The sequence below is a fragment of the Pseudophryne corroboree genome, chromosome 6, assembly GCF_028390025.1.
Source record: "Pseudophryne corroboree isolate aPseCor3 chromosome 6, aPseCor3.hap2, whole genome shotgun sequence".
NCBI classification, from domain to species: domain Eukaryota; kingdom Metazoa; phylum Chordata; class Amphibia; order Anura; family Myobatrachidae; genus Pseudophryne; species Pseudophryne corroboree.
The window spans coordinates 589,402,005-589,422,016 of record NC_086449.1 but is presented as its reverse complement, the minus strand read 5'-3'; the positions used below and the strand labels follow the sequence as shown (position 1 = coordinate 589,422,016).

The 20,012-nt window shown below is 47.9% G+C and overlaps 1 protein-coding gene and 4 pseudogenes across 1 annotated transcript in view; 2 read left to right on the top strand and 3 right to left on the bottom strand.

Moving 5' to 3' along the window:
- LOC134933042 (uncharacterized) overlaps window positions 1–20,012 on the bottom strand; it is a 49,570-nt gene that overhangs the window by 14,000 nt on the left and 15,558 nt on the right. The gene's annotated exons all lie outside the window — the stretch shown is intronic.
- On the bottom strand, window positions 14,108–14,225 carry LOC134938990 (5S ribosomal RNA; annotated as a pseudogene).
- Window positions 14,370–14,487, bottom strand: LOC134937143 (5S ribosomal RNA; annotated as a pseudogene).
- On the top strand, window positions 18,053–18,170 carry LOC134937141 (5S ribosomal RNA; annotated as a pseudogene).
- On the top strand, window positions 18,315–18,432 carry LOC134938989 (5S ribosomal RNA; annotated as a pseudogene).

Genomic DNA, 20,012 nt, shown 5'->3' with positions numbered 1-20,012 from the left:
GACATGTCTGGACCCCGCGAACACCTCCCCCTTAACCCCAGATCGACAAATCCACCTTGCATGATAAAGAATAATATACACATATAATATATACACAATTTGTAGCCCTAGCACTTTAATCCTGCCTAAAATCCTCACTAAATAGCCTCTTTAAATCCCAAAAAGCCAAGGTATCCAAAAAAGTATTCTAACATGCATACATTATATTATCCCTATGACATCACAATCCCCCTTCCACTTACCCCCCCTCGAACTTGCCCGAATCAGTACAGCAACCCCCGTGCAAACACATAGTACATCTTACCAGCTTGCCTCCTCACCTGCGCATAAACAGTACAACCCCCCCCCCCCCCCACTAAAACACAAAGTACAGCTCCCCCGTGCATACACAGTACAGCCTCCCTCCCATACCTGCGCATACATACTGTACAAATTCCCCCCCCCCCCCCCCATCCCCAAACACACAGCTCCCCTTCTCCCAGCGCATACTCACAGCTTGATGAAGGGTGCATTACTCGGAGAAAGAGCTCGGGTCCCGCTGCCTCTTGACCCCGCCGTGCTACTGTACTAGTGACGGGCGGCTGAGCTCCACAGTAGCGCCGGGTCCCGCCGCCGCTTCACCCCGCCACATACAGGTGATTGGACGAGCGGATCCAGCACTGGATCCGCTGTCCAATCACATCTGCCTCGCTGACAGGGGCGGGTTTTCCCTGTCAACGAGGCACTTGTACAAGTGCCGCTTTCCGCTCTGGTTTTTACTGGGCTTTTACAGCCCAGTGCTTGGCCCCGCCCCCCCAGCACCATGACTTGTTCTTATAGTTAACGGGAGGCACTGCTATCAGTGCCTCCCAAATTACTTTTTTAGCATTAAAATGATTAGGATAATATAAAGAAACTACTCCTGACACAGAATATGTGTCAGTATCTTCTTTATATTATTTTAATCATTAATGGCAGGGAAGGCACTGCCTCCCCTGCCTCCCCTGACTGCACGTCCCTGCTAGTACAGCGCTCTACACAGCCGCTGGCCGCCATGCAGGGACGTGGAGCAACATGTGCAGCAGGATGGCCACTTCCTTCGCCTCCTGCTGCACTTTAATTTCCTCATTTCGTATACCGCCCCACTTCGACCATTGTGTATATATATATATATATATATATATATTTATATATACTCCAAAAGTATGTCACTCAGCGGGCTTCTTAATCACATATCACAAACGCCAGCTAGTTCACCAACGTTTTGGGTTTTATTTACCCTTTGTCAAACAGCACATATACGACAAAAGGGTAAATAAAACCCGAAACGTAGCTGAACTAGCTGGCATTTGTGATATGTGATTAAGAAGTCCGCTGAGTGCCAAACTATTGGAGGTTATGTGAAGGCAGTGTAAAGAGAACCACGGCTGCTGATTAAGAAGAGGGAGTGCCGGCCAATCGATTTGTAAATTTATATATATATATATATATATATATATACACACGTTACATAGAACTCATACCCCCCCATACACACAAATACATAACACACACATAAAACACATACACACACATAGAAAATATACACATATACATACTGTATACACTAATAGAACATATATACACATACATACAGTATACTAGAGATGAGCGGGTTCGGTTTCTCTGAATCCGAACCCGCACGAACTTCATGTTTTTTTTCACGGGTCCGAGCGACTCGGATCTTCCCGCCTTGCTCGGTTAACCCGAGCGCGCCCGAACGTCATCATGACGCTGTCGGATTCTCGCGAGACTCGGATTCTATATAAGGAGCCGCGCGTCGCCGCCATTTTCACACGTGCATTGAGATTGATAGGGAGAGGACGTGGCTGGCGTCCTCTCCATTTAGATTAGGAGAGAGAGAGAGAGAGAGATTGACCTGAGGCTGATACTGTAGAAGAGAGTGCAGAGTTTAGTGACTGACCACAGTGACCACCAGCAGTGCAGTTGTTTTATTTAATATATCCGTTCTCTGCCTGAAAAAAAACGGTACACACAGTGACTCAGTCACATACCATATCTGTGTGCACTGCTCAGCCCAGTGTGCTGCATGCCTGCATCATCTATGTATATATTATATATCTGACTGTGCTCAGCTCACACAGCTTATAATTGTGGGGGAGACTGGGGAGCACTGCAGTGCCAGTTATAGGTTATAGCAGGAGCCAGGAGTACAAGACAGTCACATACCATATCTGTGTGCACTGCTCAGCCCAGTGTGCTGCATCATCTATGTATATATTATATATCTGACTGTGCTCAGCTCACACAGCTTATAATTGTGGGGGAGACTGGGGAGCACTGCAGTGCCAGTTATAGGTTATAGCAGGAGCCAGGAGTACATATTATATTAAAATTAAACAGTGCACACTTTTGCTGCAGGAGTGCTACTGCCAGTGTGACTGACCAGTGACCTGACCACACTGACCACCAGTATAGTTAGTAGTATACTATATTGTGATTGCCTGAAAAAGTTAAACACTCGTCGTGTGACTTCACTTGTGTGGTGTTTTTTTTTTATTCTATAAAAAACTCATTCTGCTGACAGACAGTGTCCAGCAGGTCCGTCATTATATAATATATATGCCTGTCCGGCTGCAGTAGTGATATATATATATTTTTTATATCATTATTTATCATCCAGTCGCAGCAGACACAGTACGGTAGTTCACGGCTGTAGCTACCTCTGTGTCGGCACTCGGCAGTCCATCCATAATTGTATACCACCTACCCGTGGTTTTTTTTTCTTTCTTCTTTATACATACATACTACTACATCTCTTTATCAACCAGTCTATATTAGCAGCAGACACAGTACAGTACGGTAGTTCACGGCTGTGGCTACCTCTGTGTCGGCACTCGGCAGTCCGTCCATAATTGTATACCACCTAACCGTGGTTTTTTTTTCTTTCTTCTTTATACATACATACTACGACATCTCTTTATCAACCAGTCTATATTAGCAGCAGACACAGTACAGTACGGTAGTTCACGGCTGTGGCTACCTCTGTATCGGCACTCGGCAGTCCGTCCATAATTGTATACCACCTAACCGTGGTTTTTTTTTTCTTTCTTCTTTATACATACATACTACGACATCTCTTTATCAACCAGTCTATATTAGCAGCAGACACAGTACAGTACGGTAGTTCACGGCTGTGGCTACCTCTGTGTTGGCACTCGGCAGTCCGTCCATAATTGTATACCACCTAACCGTGGTTTTTTTTTCTTTCTTCTTCATACATACATACTGCGACATCTCTTTATCAACCAGTCTATATTAGCAGCAGACACAGTACAGTACGGTAGTTCACGGCTGTGGCTACCTCTGTGTCGGCACTCGGCAGTCCGTCCATAATTGTATACCACCTAACCGTGGTTTTTTTTTCTTTCTTCTTTATACATACATACTACGACATCTCTTTATCAACCAGTCTATATTAGCAGCAGACACAGTACAGTACGGTAGTTCACGGCTGTGGCTACCTCTGTGTCGGCACTCGGCAGTCCGTCCATAATTGTATACCACCTAACCGTGGTTTTTTTTTCTTTCTTCTTCATACATACATACTACGACATCTCTTTATCAACCAGTCTATATTAGCAGCAGACACAGTACAGTACGGTAGTTCACGGCTGTGGCTACCTCTGTGTCGGCACTCGGCAGTCCGTCCATAATTGTATACCACCTACCCGTGGTTTTTTTTTCTTTCTTCTTTATACATACATACTACTACATCTCTTTATCAACCAGTCTATATTAGCAGCAGACACAGTACAGTACGGTAGTTCACGGCTGTGGCTACCTCTGTGTCGGCACTCGGCAGTCCGTCCATAATTGTATACCACCTACCCGTGTTTTTTTTTTCTTTCTTCTTCATACATACATACTACGACATCTCTTTATCAACCAGTCTATATTAGCAGCAGACACAGTACAGTACGGTAGTTCACGGCTGTGGCTACCTCTGTGTCGGCACTCGGCAATCCGTCCATAATTGTATACCACCTAACCGTGGTTTTTTTTTCTTTCTTCTTCATACATACATACTACGACATCCCTTTATCAACCAGTCTATATTAGCAGCAGACACAGTACGGTAGTTCACGGCTGTAGCTACCTCTGTGTCGGCACTCGGCAGTCCGTCCATAATTGTATACTAGTATCCATCCATCTCCATTGTTTACCTGAGGTGCCTTTTAGTTGTGCCTATTAAAATATGGAGAACAAAAATGTTGAGGTTCCAAAATTAGGGAAAGATCAAGATCCACTTCCACCTCGTGCTGAAGCTGCTGCCACTAGTCATGGCCGAGACAATGAAATGCCAGCAACGTCGTCTGCCAAGGCCGATGCCCAATGTCATAGTACAGAGCATGTCAAATCCAAAACACCAAATATCAGTAAAAAAAGGACTCCAAAACCTAAAATAAAATTGTCGGAGGAGAAGCGTAAACTTGCCAATATGCCATTTACCACACGGAGTGGCAAGGAACGGCTGAGGCCCTGGCCTATGTTCATGGCTAGTGGTTCAGCTTCACATGAGGATGGAGGCACTCAGCCTCTCGCTAGAAAAATGAAAAGACTCAAGCTGGCAAAAGCAGTAGCACCGCAAAGAACTGTGCGTTCTTCGAAATCCCAAATCCACAAGGAGAGTCCAATTGTGTCGGTTGCGATGCCTGACCTTCCCAACACTGGACGTGAAGAGCATGCGCCTTCCACCATTTGCACGCCCCCTGCAAGTGCTGGAAGGAGCACCCGCAGTCCAGTTCCTGATAGTCAGATTGAAGATGTCAGTGTTGAAGTACACCAGGATGAGGAGGATATGGGTGTTGCTGGCGCTGGGGAGGAAATTGACCAGGAGGATTCTGATGGTGAGGTGGTTTGTTTAAGTCAGGCACCCGGGGAGACACCTGTTGTCCGTGGGAGGAATATGGCCGTTGACATGCCTGGTGAAAATACAAAAAAAATCAGCTCTTCGGTGTGGAACTATTTCAACAGAAATGCGGACAACAGGTGTCAAGCCGTGTGTTCCCTTTGTCAAGCTGTAATAAGTAGGGGTAAGGACGTTAACCACCTCGGAACATCCTCCCTTATACGTCACCTGCAGCGCATTCATAATAAGTCAGTGACAAGTTCAAAAACTTTGGGTGACAGCGGAAGCAGTCCACTGACCAGTAAATCCCTTCCTCTTGTAACCAAGCTCACGCAAACCACCCCACCAACTCCCTCAGTGTCAATTTCCTCCTTCCCCAGGAATGCCAATAGTCCTGCAGGCAATGTCACTGGCAATTCTGACGAGTCCTCTCCTGCCTGGGATTCCTCCGATGCATCCTTGCGTGTAACGCCTACTGCTGCTGGCGCTGCTGTTGTTGCTGCTGGGAGTCGATGGTCATCCCAGAGGGGAAGTCGTAAGCCCACTTGTACTACTTCCAGTAAGCAATTGACTGTTCAACAGTCCTTTGCGAGGAAGATGAAATATCACAGCAGTCATCCTGCTGCAAAGCGGATAACTGAGGCCTTGACAACTATGTTGGTGTTAGACGTGCGTCCGGTATCCGCCGTTAGTTCACAGGGAACTAGACAATTTATTGAGGCAGTGTGCCCCCGTTACCAAATACCATCTAGGTTCCACTTCTCTAGGCAGGCGATACCGAGAATGTACACGGACGTCAGAAAAAGACTCACCAGTGTCCTAAAAAATGCAGTTGTACCCAATGTCCACTTAACCACGGACATGTGGACAAGTGGAGCAGGGCAGGGTCAGGACTATATGACTGTGACAGCCCACTGGGTAGATGTATGGACTCCCGCCGCAAGAACAGCAGCGGCGGCACCAGTAGCAGCATCTCGCAAACGCCAACTCTTTCCTAGGCAGGCTACGCTTTGTATCACCGGTTTCCAGAATACGCACACAGCTGAAAACCTCTTACGGCAACTGAGGAAGATCATCGCGGAATGGCTTACCCCAATTGGACTCTCCTGTGGATTTGTGGCATCGGACAACGCCAGCAATATTGTGTGTGCATTAAATATGGGCAAATTCCAGCACGTCCCATGTTTTGCACATACCTTGAATTTGGTGGTGCAGAATTATTTAAAAAACGACAGGGGCGTGCAAGAGATGCTGTCGGTGGCCAGAAAAATTGCGGGACACTTTCGGCGTACAGGCACCACGTACAGAAGACTGGAGCACCACCAAAAACTACTGAACCTGCCCTGCCATCATCTGAAGCAAGAAGTGGTAACGAGGTGGAATTCAACCCTCTATATGCTTCAGAGGTTGGAGGAGCAGCAAAAGGCCATTCAAGCCTATACAATTGAGCACGATATAGGAGGTGGAATGCACCTGTCTCAAGCGCAGTGGAGAATGATTTCAACGTTGTGCAAGGTTCTGATGCCCTTTGAACTTGCCACACGTGAAGTCAGTTCAGACACTGCCAGCCTGAGTCAGGTCATTCCCCTCATCAGGCTTTTGCAGAAGAAGCTGGAGACATTGAAGGAGGAGCTAACACGGAGCGATTCCGCTAGGCATGTGGGACTTGTGGATGGAGCCCTTAATTCGCTTAACAAGGATTCACGGGTGGTCAATCTGTTGAAATCAGAGCACTACATTTTGGCCACCGTGCTCGATCCTAGATTTAAAGCCTACCTTGGATCTCTCTTTCCGGCAGACACAAGTCTGCTGGGGTTGAAAGACCTGCTGGTGAGAAAATTGTCAAGTCAAGCGGAACGCGACCTGTCAACATCTCCTCCTTCACATTCTCCCGCAACTGGGGGTGCGAGGAAAAGGCTCAGAATTCCGAGCCCACCCGCTGGCGGTGATGCAGGGCAGTCTGGAGCGACTGCTGATGCTGACATCTGGTCCGGACTGAAGGACCTGACAACGATTACGGACATGTCGTCTACTGTCACTGCATATGATTCTCTCACCATTGAAAGAATGGTGGAGGATTATATGAGTGACCGCATCCAAGTAGGCACGTCACACAGTCCATACTTATACTGGCAGGAAAAAGAGGCAATTTGGAGGCCATTGCACAAACTGGCTTTATTCTACCTAAGTTGCCCTCCCACAAGTGTGTACTCCGAAAGAGTGTTTAGTGCCGCCGCACACCTTGTCAGCAATCGGCGTACGAGGTTACATCCAGAAAATGTGGAGAAGATGATGTTCATTAAAATGAATTATAATCAATTCCTCCGCGGAGACATTGACCAGCAGCAATTGCCTCCACAAAGTACACAGGGAGCTGAGATGGTGGATTCCAGTGGGGACGAATTGATAATCTGTGAGGAGGGGGATGTACACGGTGATATATCGGAGGGTGATGATGAGGTGGACATCTTGCCTCTGTAGAGCCAGTTTGTGCAAGGAGAGATTAATTGCTTCTTTTTTGGGGGGGGTCCAAACCAACCCGTCATATCAGTCACAGTCGTGTGGCAGACCCTGTCACTGAAATGATGGGTTGGTTAAAGTGTGCATGTCCTGTTTTGTTTATACAACATAAGGGTGGGTGGGAGGGCCCAAGGACAATTCCATCTTGCACCTCTTTTTTCTTTTATTTTTCTTTGCGTCATGTGCTGTTTGGGGAGGGTTTTTTGGAAGGGACATCCTGCGTGACACTGCAGTGCCACTCCTAAATGGGCCCGGTGTTTGTGTCGGCCACTAGGGTCGCTAATCTTACTCACACAGTCAGCTACCTCATTGCGCCTCTTTTTTTCTTTGCGTCATGTGCTGATTGGGGAGGGTTTTTTGGAAGGGACATCCTGCGTGACACTGCAGTGCCACTCCTAAATGGGCCCGGTGTTTGTGTCGGCCACTAGGGTCGCTAATCTTACTCACACAGTCAGCTACCTCATTGCGCCTCTTTTTTTCTTTGCGTCATGTGCTGATTGGGGAGGGTTTTTTGGAAGGGACATCCTGCGTGACACTGCAGTGCCACTCCTAAATGGGCCCGGTGTTTGTGTCGGCCACTAGGGTCGCTTATCTTACTCACACAGTCAGCTACCTCATTGCGCCTCTTTTTTTCTTTGCGTCATGTGCTGATTGGGGAGGGTTTTTTGGAAGGGACATCCTGCGTGACACTGCAGTGCCACTCCTAAATGGGCCCGGTGTTTGTGTCGGCCACTAGGGTCGCTAATCTTACTCACACAGTCAGCTACCTCATTGCGCCTCTTTTTTTCTTTGCGTCATGTGCTGATTGGGGAGGGTTTTTTGGAAGGGACATCCTGCGTGACACTGCAGTGCCACTCCTAAATGGGCCCGGTGTTTGTGTCGGCCACTAGGGTCGCTTATCTTACTCACACAGTCAGCTACCTCATTGCGCCTCTTTTTTTCTTTGCGTCATGTGCTGATTGGGGAGGGTTTTTTGGAAGGGACATCCTGCGTGACACTGCAGTGCCACTCCTAGATGGGCCAGGTGTTTGTGTCGGCCACTAGTGTCGCTTAGCTTAGTCATCCAGCGACCTTGGTGCAAATTTTAGGACTAAAAATAATATTGTGAGGTGTGAGGTATTCAGAATAGACTGAAAATGAGTGGAAATTATGGTTTTTGAGGTTAATAATAATATGGGATCAAAATGACCCCCAAATTCTATGATTTAAGCTGTTTTTTAGTGTTTTTTTAAAAAAACACCCGAATCCAAAACACACCCGAATCCGACAAAAAAAATTCGGTGAGGTTTTGCCAAAACGCGGTCGAACCCAAAACACGGCCGCGGAACCGAACCCAAAACCAAAACACAAAACCCGAAAAATTTCAGGCGCTCATCTCTACAGTATACACATATAGAGCACAAACTGTGCACACACTTACATGGAAGCCTGCCCTGAGTAAAGGGGTGAGGACTGAGGATGCCACAGCCAGGAGATATTGCTGGGTGCCAGGGACACAGTTCACCATTAGGCCCCGCCCCCACGACAAAAATGCCGCAATTCGCGGGTCGCCGGGGAGGGGGCGGAGCCAATATGACGTGAATCTATAACAATTATCTCACATTAGCTCCTCCCCCTCTGCTGCGACCCCCAAATCGCGGTATACAGCTACAAGGGGGCGGGGCTCCGAAAGCCAGCCGTAGGGCCGGACAGCGGGCATTGAAAACAAAAAACATTTGGGCCACCCCCCTATTCTCTCTCTTTCCCCCCCCCCTCGCCCCGCTCCAGCCCAGCACAGCACAATGCCAGCCAACGGCAACAGGAGAAGTCGGGGTCAAGGCTCCACGCTGCAGCAGGGAGGAGAAGACTCCCGGCTGCTGGGGAGGGAGGATTCCGAGCTGCCAGCGGGTGTGTGATGTCCCGCTCGCGGCTGTTTCATGTGGCTCCCTCCCCACTCCTCACGGGTCAGCGGCTGATACAGGGCAGAGGGAACAGCAGCACTAGAGCGGTGCAGAGCAGCTTTGGCTGGGGGGCCCCTTATGCCAGGGGGGCCCGGGGTACTGACCCCCTTGGCACCCCCCTTAATCCGGCTCTGCGTCAGAACTGGCAAGATTACAGCCTAACTTTTTGTGCAGGCTCTTTGTGGAACAAAGGGCCTGCAACTGGGCTGCACCATGTTAAATTGCAGGTGGGGCAGATGTAATATCTTCAGAAATATACAGAGTTGGATGGGGTGTGTTCAAACTGAAATCTGAATTGCAGTATAAAAATAAAGCTGTCTAACATTTGTGGGTTGCATCAAAAAGCAGCTAGTATTTACTCTGCACAAAAAAACAACAACAAGTTTTATGGTAAGAACTTACCTTTGTTAAAACTCTTTCTGCGAGGTACACTGGGCTCCACAAGGATAGACATTGGGGTGTAGAGTAGGATCTTGATCCGAAGCACCAACAGGCTCAAAAGCTTTGACCTACTTCCCAAGATGCACAGCGCCGCCTCCTATATCACCCCGCCTCCGTGCACAGGAGCTCAGTTTTGTTAACCAGCCCAATGCAGTAGCAAGTAAAAGAGACAACAACTGCAAGTTGCCACAAACACCACTCTCTCCCGACAGGAGAAGTGTCAGCGGCTAACGCCATACCAACCCAATGAAGCTAAGTGCGTCAGGGTGGGCGCCATGTAGAGCCCAGTGTACCTCGCAGAAAGAGTTTTAACAAAGGTAAGTTCTTACCATAAAACTCGTTCTCTGCTGCGGGGTACACTGGGCTCTACAAGATAGACATTAGGGATGTCCTAAAGCAGTTCCTTATGGGAGGGGACGCACTGTAGCGGGCACAAGAACCCGGCGTCCAAAGGAAGCATCCTGGGAAGCGGCAGTATCGAAGGCATAGAACCTTATGAACGTGGTCACTGTGGACCACGTAGCCGCCTTGCACAATTGTTCAAGGGCCGCACCACGGCGGGCCGCCAAAGAAGGTCCCACGGACCAAGTAGAATGGGCCGTAATGTGAGCAGGAGCTGATAGACCAGCCTTCACATAAGCATGTGCAATCACCATTCTAATCCATCTGGCCAAAGTCTGCTTGAGCAGGCCAGCCCCGTTTGTGAAACCCAAACAGAATAAAGAGAGAATCAGATTTCCTAACAGAAACAGTTCTCTTCACATAGATACGGGCTGTACCACATCCAAAGACCGATCTTTGGGAGACAGATCAGGAGAGACAAAGGCCGGTACCACAATCTCCTGATTAAGGTGGAACGAAGAAACCACCTTAGGCAAATAACCGGGACGAGTCCTAAGAACCACCCGGTCACAGTGAAATATCAGATATGGGGAACTACAAGACATGCACCCAAATCCAACACTCTTCTAGCTGAAGCAATAGCCAGCAGAAATACCACCTTAAGGGAAAGCCACTTAAGATCGGCTGAACCAAGAGGTTCAAACGAAGACTCTTGTAACGCCTCCAAAACCACCGACAAATCACAAGGAGCCACAGGCGGGACATAGGGAGGTTGGATATGCAACACACCCTGAGTGAAGGTATGCACATCAGGTAAGGTCGCAATATTTATCTGAAACCACACCGACACGGCAGATATTTGAACCTTGAGGGAGGCCAGACGCAGGCCTAAGTCCAGGCCCTGCTGAAGAAAGGCCAACAACTTGGCTGTACTAAACTTGGAAGCGTCATTATTGTTAGATGCGCACCAAACAAAGTAAGAATGCCAGACCCTGTGGCAAATCCGAGCAGAAGCCGGTTTCCGGGCCCGCAACATAGTTTGAATGACCGCCTCAGAAAACCCTTTAGCCCTCAAGACGGAAGCTTCAAGAGCCGCGCCGTCAAAGACAGCCGGGCCAGGTCCTGGTAGACACAGCGGCCCTGAACGAGGAGGTCTGGGCGTTGTGGAAGTAGAATTGGACGCTCTGACGATAGGCCCTGCAGGTCTGAGAACCAGTGCCGCCAGGGCCACGCTGGAGCTATGAGAAGCAGAATTCCTCTTTCTTGCTTGAACTTCCGAATTACCCTGGGCAGGAGTGACAACGGAGGGAACACGTACGGCAGTCGAAACCTCCACGGCACCACCAGCGCATCCACGAATGCTGCTTGAGGATCCCTCGTCCTTGCTCCGAAGACCGGAACCTTGTGATTGTGTCAAGACGCCATCAGATCTACGTCTGGAAGGCCCTACTTTTCCACTATGAAACACTTCTGGATGGAGGCCCCACTCTCCGGCGTGTACGTCCTGACGACTGAGAAAGTCCGCTTCCCAATTCAGGACTCCCGGAATGAATATTGCCGATATGGCCGGTAGATGGCGTTCCGCCCAATGTTGAATCCGTGAGACTTCCTTTATTGCCAAACGGCTTCGAGTGCCGCCTTGATGAGTTATGTAAGCCACTGTGGTGGCGTTGTCCGACTGTACTTGAACAGGACGGTTCTGAATTAAATGCTGGGCCAGGTTCAACGCACTGAAGACCGCCCGCAATTCCAGAATGTTGATCGAGAGGAGAGATTCCTCCTTGGTCCACTGACCCTAAAGGGAGTGTTGCTCCAGCACCGCTCCCCAACCTCTGAGACTGGCATCTGTCGTCAACAGGACCCAGTCGGATATCCAGAAGGGACGGCCCCTGCACAATCGTTGGTCCCGGAGCCACCAGTGCAGCGACAGACAGACCTCTGGAGTCAATGAGATCATGTGAGACCTGATCCGGTGAGGCAGGCCGTCCCACTTGGCTAGAATCAGCCTCTGGAGGGGGCGAGAATGGAATTGAGCATACTCCACCATGTCGAACGCTGAGACCATGAGGTCCAGCACCTGCATTGCCGAATGTATCGACACTTGCGCACGAGAAAGGAAGCAACGAATCCCGTCCTGAAGCTTCAGGACTTTCTCCCGAGACAAGAACAACCGCTGGTTGCGAGTGTCCAATAGCGCTCCCGGTGCACCATGCTCTGAGCAGGGACCAGGGAGGATTTCTTCCAGTTGATGAGCCACCCGTGGGCTTGTAGAAACCGGACAGTCATATCCAGATGACGTAGGAGAAGTTCTGGGGAATTTGCCAGGATTAACAAGTCGTACAGATACGGCAGGATCCTGACCCCTTGATGGCGGAGTACCACCGTCATCACCGCCATAACTTTTGTGAAGACTCGCGGAGCCATAGTTAAACCAAAAGGTAACGCCCGAAACTGGTAATGGAGGATGCCAATCGCAAACCTCAGGTATTGCTGATGTGACACTGCTATAGGAATATGCAGGTAAGCATCCTGTATGTCCAGGGAGACCATGTAATCCCCAGGTTCCAAGGCCAGAACTATAGAGCGAAGGGTTTCCATACGGAACTTGGAAACTTTCACAAATCTGTTCAATGCCTTGATATTGAGAATGGGCCGAGAGGACCCGTTCGGTTTCGGTACTAGAAACAGCGGAGAATAGTACCCCCGGCCCCTCTGAGCAAGAGGCACCTGTACTACGACTCCTCTATCCAGGAGGGTCTGTACCACCGAATGTAGAGTGTTTGCCTTTGTCTGGTCCAACGGGACGTCTGTCAGGCAAAATCGATGAGGGGGGCGGTTTTTGAAGGCTATGGCGTAACCTCGAGTGACGACTTCCCGTACCCAGGCATCTGAAGTGGTCTTCAACCATTCCTGGGTATACCATAGAAGCCGGCCCCCCACCCTGGGATCCCCCAGGAGGAGGCCCGCCCCGTCATGCGGCAGTCTTATCCGTCTTGGACGCTGGCTGACGGGCATCCCAGGCTCTTTTGGGCTTCGGCTTACCAGGTTTGGAAGTGTGGGCCTGCTTGTTGTACGCCTGACTTTTTGCTTTACCTGAAGGATGAAAGGGGCGAAAGGAAGTACCTTTAGCCTTCGACACAGAAGGAGCGGTACTTGGCACACAGGCAGTTTTGGCAGTAGCCAAGTCAGCCACTATCTTATTTAAGTCTTCCCCAAACAGAAAATCTCCCTTGAAAGGGAGTACCTCCAGGGTTTTTCTAGAGTCCAGATCCACAGACAAGGATCTCAGCCACAATATCCGGCGAGCCAGGACTGATGTAGTAGAGGCCTTTGCTGCTAGAATACCGGCATCAGATGCCGCCTCTTTAATATAGTGAGAAGCTGTGACAATATATGACAAGCATTGTCTAGCATGGTCAGAAGAGATTTCAGCTTCCAACTCTAGGGCCCATGCTTCAATAGCCCCTGCAGCCCATGATGCTGCAATAGTGGGCCTTTGTACAGCACCCATGAGGGTGTAAATCGCTTTCAGACAACCCTCCACACGTTTATCCGTAGGCTCTTTTAGAGACGTAAATTGAAAAAGAGAGAAAAGACAAAAAACCCTTGTTTGGGAGCACTCGTTTGTAATGATTTGTGTAATATAAGTAGAATAAATGATAAGTGAAATAAAACTTAACCTTTAATTGTTTCTTGAATAAAAAGAAATAAATGTGGAATGATTTTGAGACTCGTGTCTAATGTTTGAAAAAAGGAACTTGTTTGACCTTTTTAGCAAATGAGGTACAAGTTACTGAGAGAAGGTGAAAATATCAGAAGCAATATGTTTGATGAATATCAATGTGTTCTGATGAAGTAAGTGTATCCAGAACAATCACTGTACATGCCTTGGAATGAAGGTTTCAATAGAAGCGTGATATGGTAGCAAGGTTGAGTTGACTGAACAGAATCTTTTGAGAAAGAAAGAAAAGGGGGCCCACTGCACCTGGTATTCTCAGGGGGTTTCCCATCCTGATACTGACCAGGCCATACCTGCTTAGCTTCCGAGATCGGACAAGATCGGGCGCATTCAGGGTAGTATGGCCGTGGGCCTGTTGTAGGAAAAATAAGGAAAGAGATGAAAAAGAGAATCCACTCCTTATGTCCGTACTGTACATAAATCAACCATGTGTAGTCCGGGAGTGTTTTACCAGAAGCAGAAGTAGAAATATAGAAAGCGTTGGAGAATTAAAAAGGGCCCACCGCACCTGGTATTCTCAGGAGGTTCTCCTTCCTAGTACTGACCAGGCCATGCCTGCTTAGCTTCCGAGATTGGACAAGATCGGGCGTATTCAGGGTAGTATGGCCGTGGGCCAGTATGGTGAAAATATGAATGGAAAGGGAGAGTACACTGCTTTCTGTACTTCACACTCAACCAAGGCCACTGATGGTCTCAGTTGGTATTTCCGGACAAAGTGTGTCAAGATGATTCTAAGTGTCTAGAATTGATAGAGGTATAGTGTGGTAAGTGAAGTTCGGCAGATGGAGAACTCCCATGGAAATGCTGAAAGGATAATATATGGTGTGTGTATATATCTTAATGCTTGAACTGGGAAAAAATAATAATAACTTACAAATAAAAAAATGAGAATATGAGCTCAGAAAAAGGCTTATAGATGGAAAAAGAGCTCAAGGCTGGCTCATGGATAGTATATATAGGGGTATATTTACTAAGGTCCCGATTTTGACCGAGATGCCGTTTTTTCTTCAAAGTGTCATCTCGGTAATTTACTAAACTCAAATCACGGCAGTGATGAGGGCATTCGTAATTTTTTGGAAGTCCAAGAAAAAAATTACGAATGAATACACCATCGGTCAAAACGCGGCTGTTTAAGTATGAATCTCGGTAATTTACTAAGAAGTGCAAAGCAAAAAAAAAAAAAACACTGCCGTGAAAAATTACAACTCGTAAAAAAGTGCTAAAAAAAACCAGACCTGCTTTTTTTCCCCGTGATTGGATAGGCATGCACGGATCCATGAGATCCGTGCATGTATATCAGTGGGAAGGGGTGGGAAAGTGGTTATTTTCGGGAAAAAAAATGCGTGGGGTCCCCCCTCCTAAGCATAACCAGCCTCGGGCTCTTTGAGCCGACCCTGGTTGCAGAAATATGGGGAAAAAAATGACAGGGGTTCCCCCATATTTAAGCAACCAGCATCGGGCTCTGCGCCTGGTCCTGGTTCCAAAAATACGGGGGACAAAAAGAGTAGGGGTCCCCCGTATTTCTAAAACCAGCACCGGGCTCCACTAGCTGGACAGATAATGCCACAGCCGGGGGTCACTTTTATATAGTGCCCTGCGGCCGTGGCATCAAAAATCCAACTAGTCACCCCTGGCCGGGGTACCCTGGGGGAGTGGGGACCCCTTCAATCAAGGGGTCCCCCCCCCAGCCACCCAAGGGCCAGGGGTGAAGCCCAAGGCTGTCCCCCCCATCCAATTGGCTGCGGATGGGGGGCTGATAGCCTTTTGTGAAAATGAAAAGATATTGTTTTTAGTAGCAGTACTACAAGGCCCAGCAAGCCTCCCCCGCATGCTGGTACTTGGAGAACCACAAGTACCAGCATGCGGCGGAAAAACGGGCCCGCTGGTACCTGTAGTACTACTACTAAAAAAATACCCAAAAAAAGACAAGACACACACACCTTGAAAGTAAAGATTTATTACATACATCCACACAAACATACAAACATACTTACCTATGGCCCCACGCAGGTCGGTCCTCTTCTCCAGTAGAATCCAAGGGGTACCTGTTGAATAAATTATACTCACCAGCTCCAGGGTCCCAGGCTCCTCGTAGCATCCATTTGTAATCCACGTACTTGAATAAAATAAAAAAACGGACACCCGAGCCACGCACTGAAAGGGGACCCATGTTTGCACATGGGTCCCCTTTCCCCGACTGCCAGAAACCCACTCTGACTTCTGTCTAAGTGGGTTTCTTCAGCCAATCAGGGAGCGCCACGTTGTAGCACCCTCCTGATCGGCTGTGTGCTCCTGTACTGACTGACAGGCGGCACACGGCAGTGTTACAATGTAGCGCCTATGCGCTCCATTGTAACCAATGGTGGGAACTTTCTGCTCAGCGGTGAGGTCACTTTCGGTCAACCGCAGGGCAGAAAGTTCCCACCATTGGTTACAACGGAGCGCATAGGCGCTACATTGTAACACTGCCGTGTGCTGCCTGTCAGTCAGTACAGGAGCACACAGCCGATCAGGAGGGTGCTACAACGTGGCGCTCCCTGATTGGCTGAAGAAACCCACTTAGACAGAAGTCAGAGTGGGTTTCTGGCAGTCGGGGAAAGGGGACCCATGTGCAAACATGGGTCCCCTTTCAGTGCGTGGCTCGGGTGTCCGTTTTTTTATTTTATTCAAGTACGTGGATTACAAATGGATGCTACGAGGAGCCTGGGACCCTGGAGCTGGTGAGTATAATTTATTCAACAGGTACCCCTTGGATTCTACTGGAGAAGAGGACCGACCTGCGTGGGGCCATAGGTAAGTATGTTTGTTTGTATGTTTGTGTGGATGTATGTAATAAATCTTTACTTTCAAGGTGTGTGTGTCTTGTCTTTTTTTGGGTATTTTTTTAGTAGTAGTACTACAGGTACCAGCGGGCCCGTTTTTCCGCCGCATGCTGGTACTTGTGGTTCTCCAAGTACCAGCATGCGGAGGAGGCTTGTGGGCCTTGTAGTACTGCTACTAAAAACAATATCTTTTCATTTTCACAAAAGGCTATCAGCCCCCCATCCGCAGCCAATTGGATGGGGGGGACAGCCTCGGGCTTCACCCCTGGCCCTTGGGTGGCTGGGGGGGGGGGACCCCTTGATTGAAGGGGTCCCCACTCCCCCAGGGTACCCCGGCCAGGGGTGACTAGTTGGATTTTTGATGCCACGATCGCAGGGCACTATATAAAAGTGACCCCCGGCTGTGGCATTATCTGTCCAGCTAGTGGAGCCCGGTGCTGGTTTTAGAAATACGGGGGACCCCTACTCTTTTTGTCCCCCGTATTTTTGGAACCAGGACCAGGCGCAGAGCCCGATGCTGGTTGCTTAAATATGGGGGAACCCCTGTCATTTTTTTCCCCATATTTCTGCAACCAGGGTCGGCTCAAAGAGCCCGAAGCTGGTTATGCTTAGGAGGGGGGACCCCACGCATTTTTTTTTCCGAAAATAACCACTTTCCCACCCCTTCCCACTGATATACATGCACGGATCTCATGGATCCGTGCATGCCTATCCAATCACGGGGAAAAAAAGCAGGTCTGTTTTTTTTAGCACTTTTTTACGAGTTGTAATTTTTCACGGCAGTGTTTTTTTTTTTTTTTTGCTTTGCACTTCTTAGTAAATTACCGAGATTCATACTTAAACAGCCGCGTTTTGACCGATGGTGTATTCATTCGTAATTTTTTCATTGGACTTCCAAAAAATTACGAATGCCCTCATCACTGCCGTGATTTGAGTTTAGTAAATTACCGAGATGACACTTTGAAGAAAAAACGGCATCTCGGTCAAAATCGGGACCTTAGTAAATATACCCCTATATATACTATCCATGAGCCAGCCTTGAGCTCTTTTTCCATCTATAAGCCTTTTTCTGAGCTCATATTCTCATTTTTTTATTTGTAAGTTATTATTATTTTTTCCCAGTTCAAGCATTAAGATATATACACACACCATATATTATCCTTTCAGCATTTCCATGGGAGTTCTCCATCTGCCGAACTTCACTTACCACACTATACCTCTATCAATTCTAGACACTTAGAATCATCTTGACACACTTTGTCCGGAAATACCAACTGAGACCATCAGTGGCCTTGGTTGAGTGTGAAGTACAGAAAGCAGTGTACTCTCCCTTTCCATTCATATTTTCCCCATACTGGCCCACGGCCATACTACCCTGAATACGCCCGATCTTGTCCAATCTCGGAAGCTAAGCAGGCATGGCCTGGTCAGTACTAGGAAGGAGAACCTCCTGAGAATACCAGGTGCGGTGGGCCCTTTTTAATTCTCCAACGCTTTCTATATTTCTACTTCTGCTTCTGGTAAAACACTCCCGGACTACACATGGTTGATTTATGTACAGTACGGACATTAGGAGTGGATTCTCTTTTTCATCTCTTTCCTTATTTTTCCTACAACAGGCCCACGGCCATACTACCCTGAATGCGCCCGATCTTGTCCGATCTCGGAAGCTAAGCAGGTATGGCCTGGTCAGTATCAGGATGGGAAACCCCCTGAGAATACCAGGTGCAGTGGGCCCCCTTTTCTTTCTTTCTCAAAAGATTCTGTTCAGTCAACTCAACCTTGCTACCATATCACGCTTCTATTGAAACCTTCATTCCAAGGCATGTACAGTGATTGTTCTGGATACACTTACTTCATCAGAACACATTGATATTCATCAAACATATTGCTTCTGATATTTTCACCTTCTCTCAGTAACTTGTACCTCATTTGCTAAAAAGGTCAAACAAGTTCCTTTTTTCAAACATTAGACACGAGTCTCAAAATCATTCCACATTTATTTCTTTTTATTCAAGAAACAATTAAAGGTTAAGTTTTATTTCACTTATCATTTATTCTACTTATATTATACAAATCATTACAAACGAGTGCTCCCAAACAAGGGTTTTTTGTCTTTTCTCTCTTTTTCAATTGTAGTCCAGTCTACAAAATTCCTGGGAGCACCGCCAATCATTAGCAGTTTAAAACTTTTTACCAACTGCATGTATATTGGTTTCTTTATGTCATTTCTACATTTTGTTTAGATTGTTAAGACTAGTGCGGTTCCATATTGAATTTATTTGTATATCTTTTAGAGACGTGACTGTAGTGACAGGTAGAGCTGAGGAAACCACCATCCTAGCCACATGTGAGTCTATTGGAGGAGGCGTTTCCCAATTTTTAGACAGCTCTGACGCGAGGTGATAGTGAGCCAGCATCTTCTTTTGAAGCACAAACTTCTCTACCGGGTTTCCCCAGGGTTCCTGACGTATATCCACTAGGTGGTCAGAGTGAGGTAAAACTTGTTTAACCACCTTCTGACGCTTGAACCTATCTGGTTTCTTAGGAGGGACGGATGGCTCGGGATCATCCGTAATCTGTAAAATCAACTTAATAGCCTCCAAAAGATCAGGAACATCCACATGTGAACTACCCTCCCCATCAGCAGTATCTGTGTCAGAATCTGTGGGGTCAGTGTAAGCGCCATCTTCATCAGACGAGGTGTCAGTGACAGCAGTGGATTGTGAGGAGATAAGAGCTCGCTTAGAGGACCCCTTGGTCTTAGGCGAGCGAGGGCCAGACTTTTTAGTAGTCAAGGACTGGTTCAACTTCTTCAATTGAGCAAACAAATTATCCGCCCACGGCGGGTTAGCTGCGGGGACCACATACGGTTGCACCGGCATAGGAGGTCCCATAGGGGGTGTTAGTTTAGTAACTAGCGTATGTAGAAGCGTGGAGAAAGTAGCCCACGGTGGGTCATTATGTACCCCCGTTGCTACAGTCCCACTGGAGGACAAGGAGCCCCCAGAACCAGAGCCCACAGCTGCTATAGTCTCCTCATAGGGATCTGTGGCTTCAGCAACACCGGTAGTGTGTTCAGCCCCAGAACCGTTACCTTCAGAAGCAGACATGATATAACTTGCAGTATCAGGTAACACAGCACAATTGTCAGCAGCAAAATACCTCTTGCCCAAACCCCTGCGCAGTGTCGTCAGCACAAGCAGAGATACAGGAGAGATACGGTGACTAAAATCACATAGAAAAATACGTATTAAAGTATATCTTGTGAAAATCCTAAATAATTATAAAACCTGATGCACCAAGCCCCCTCAGGT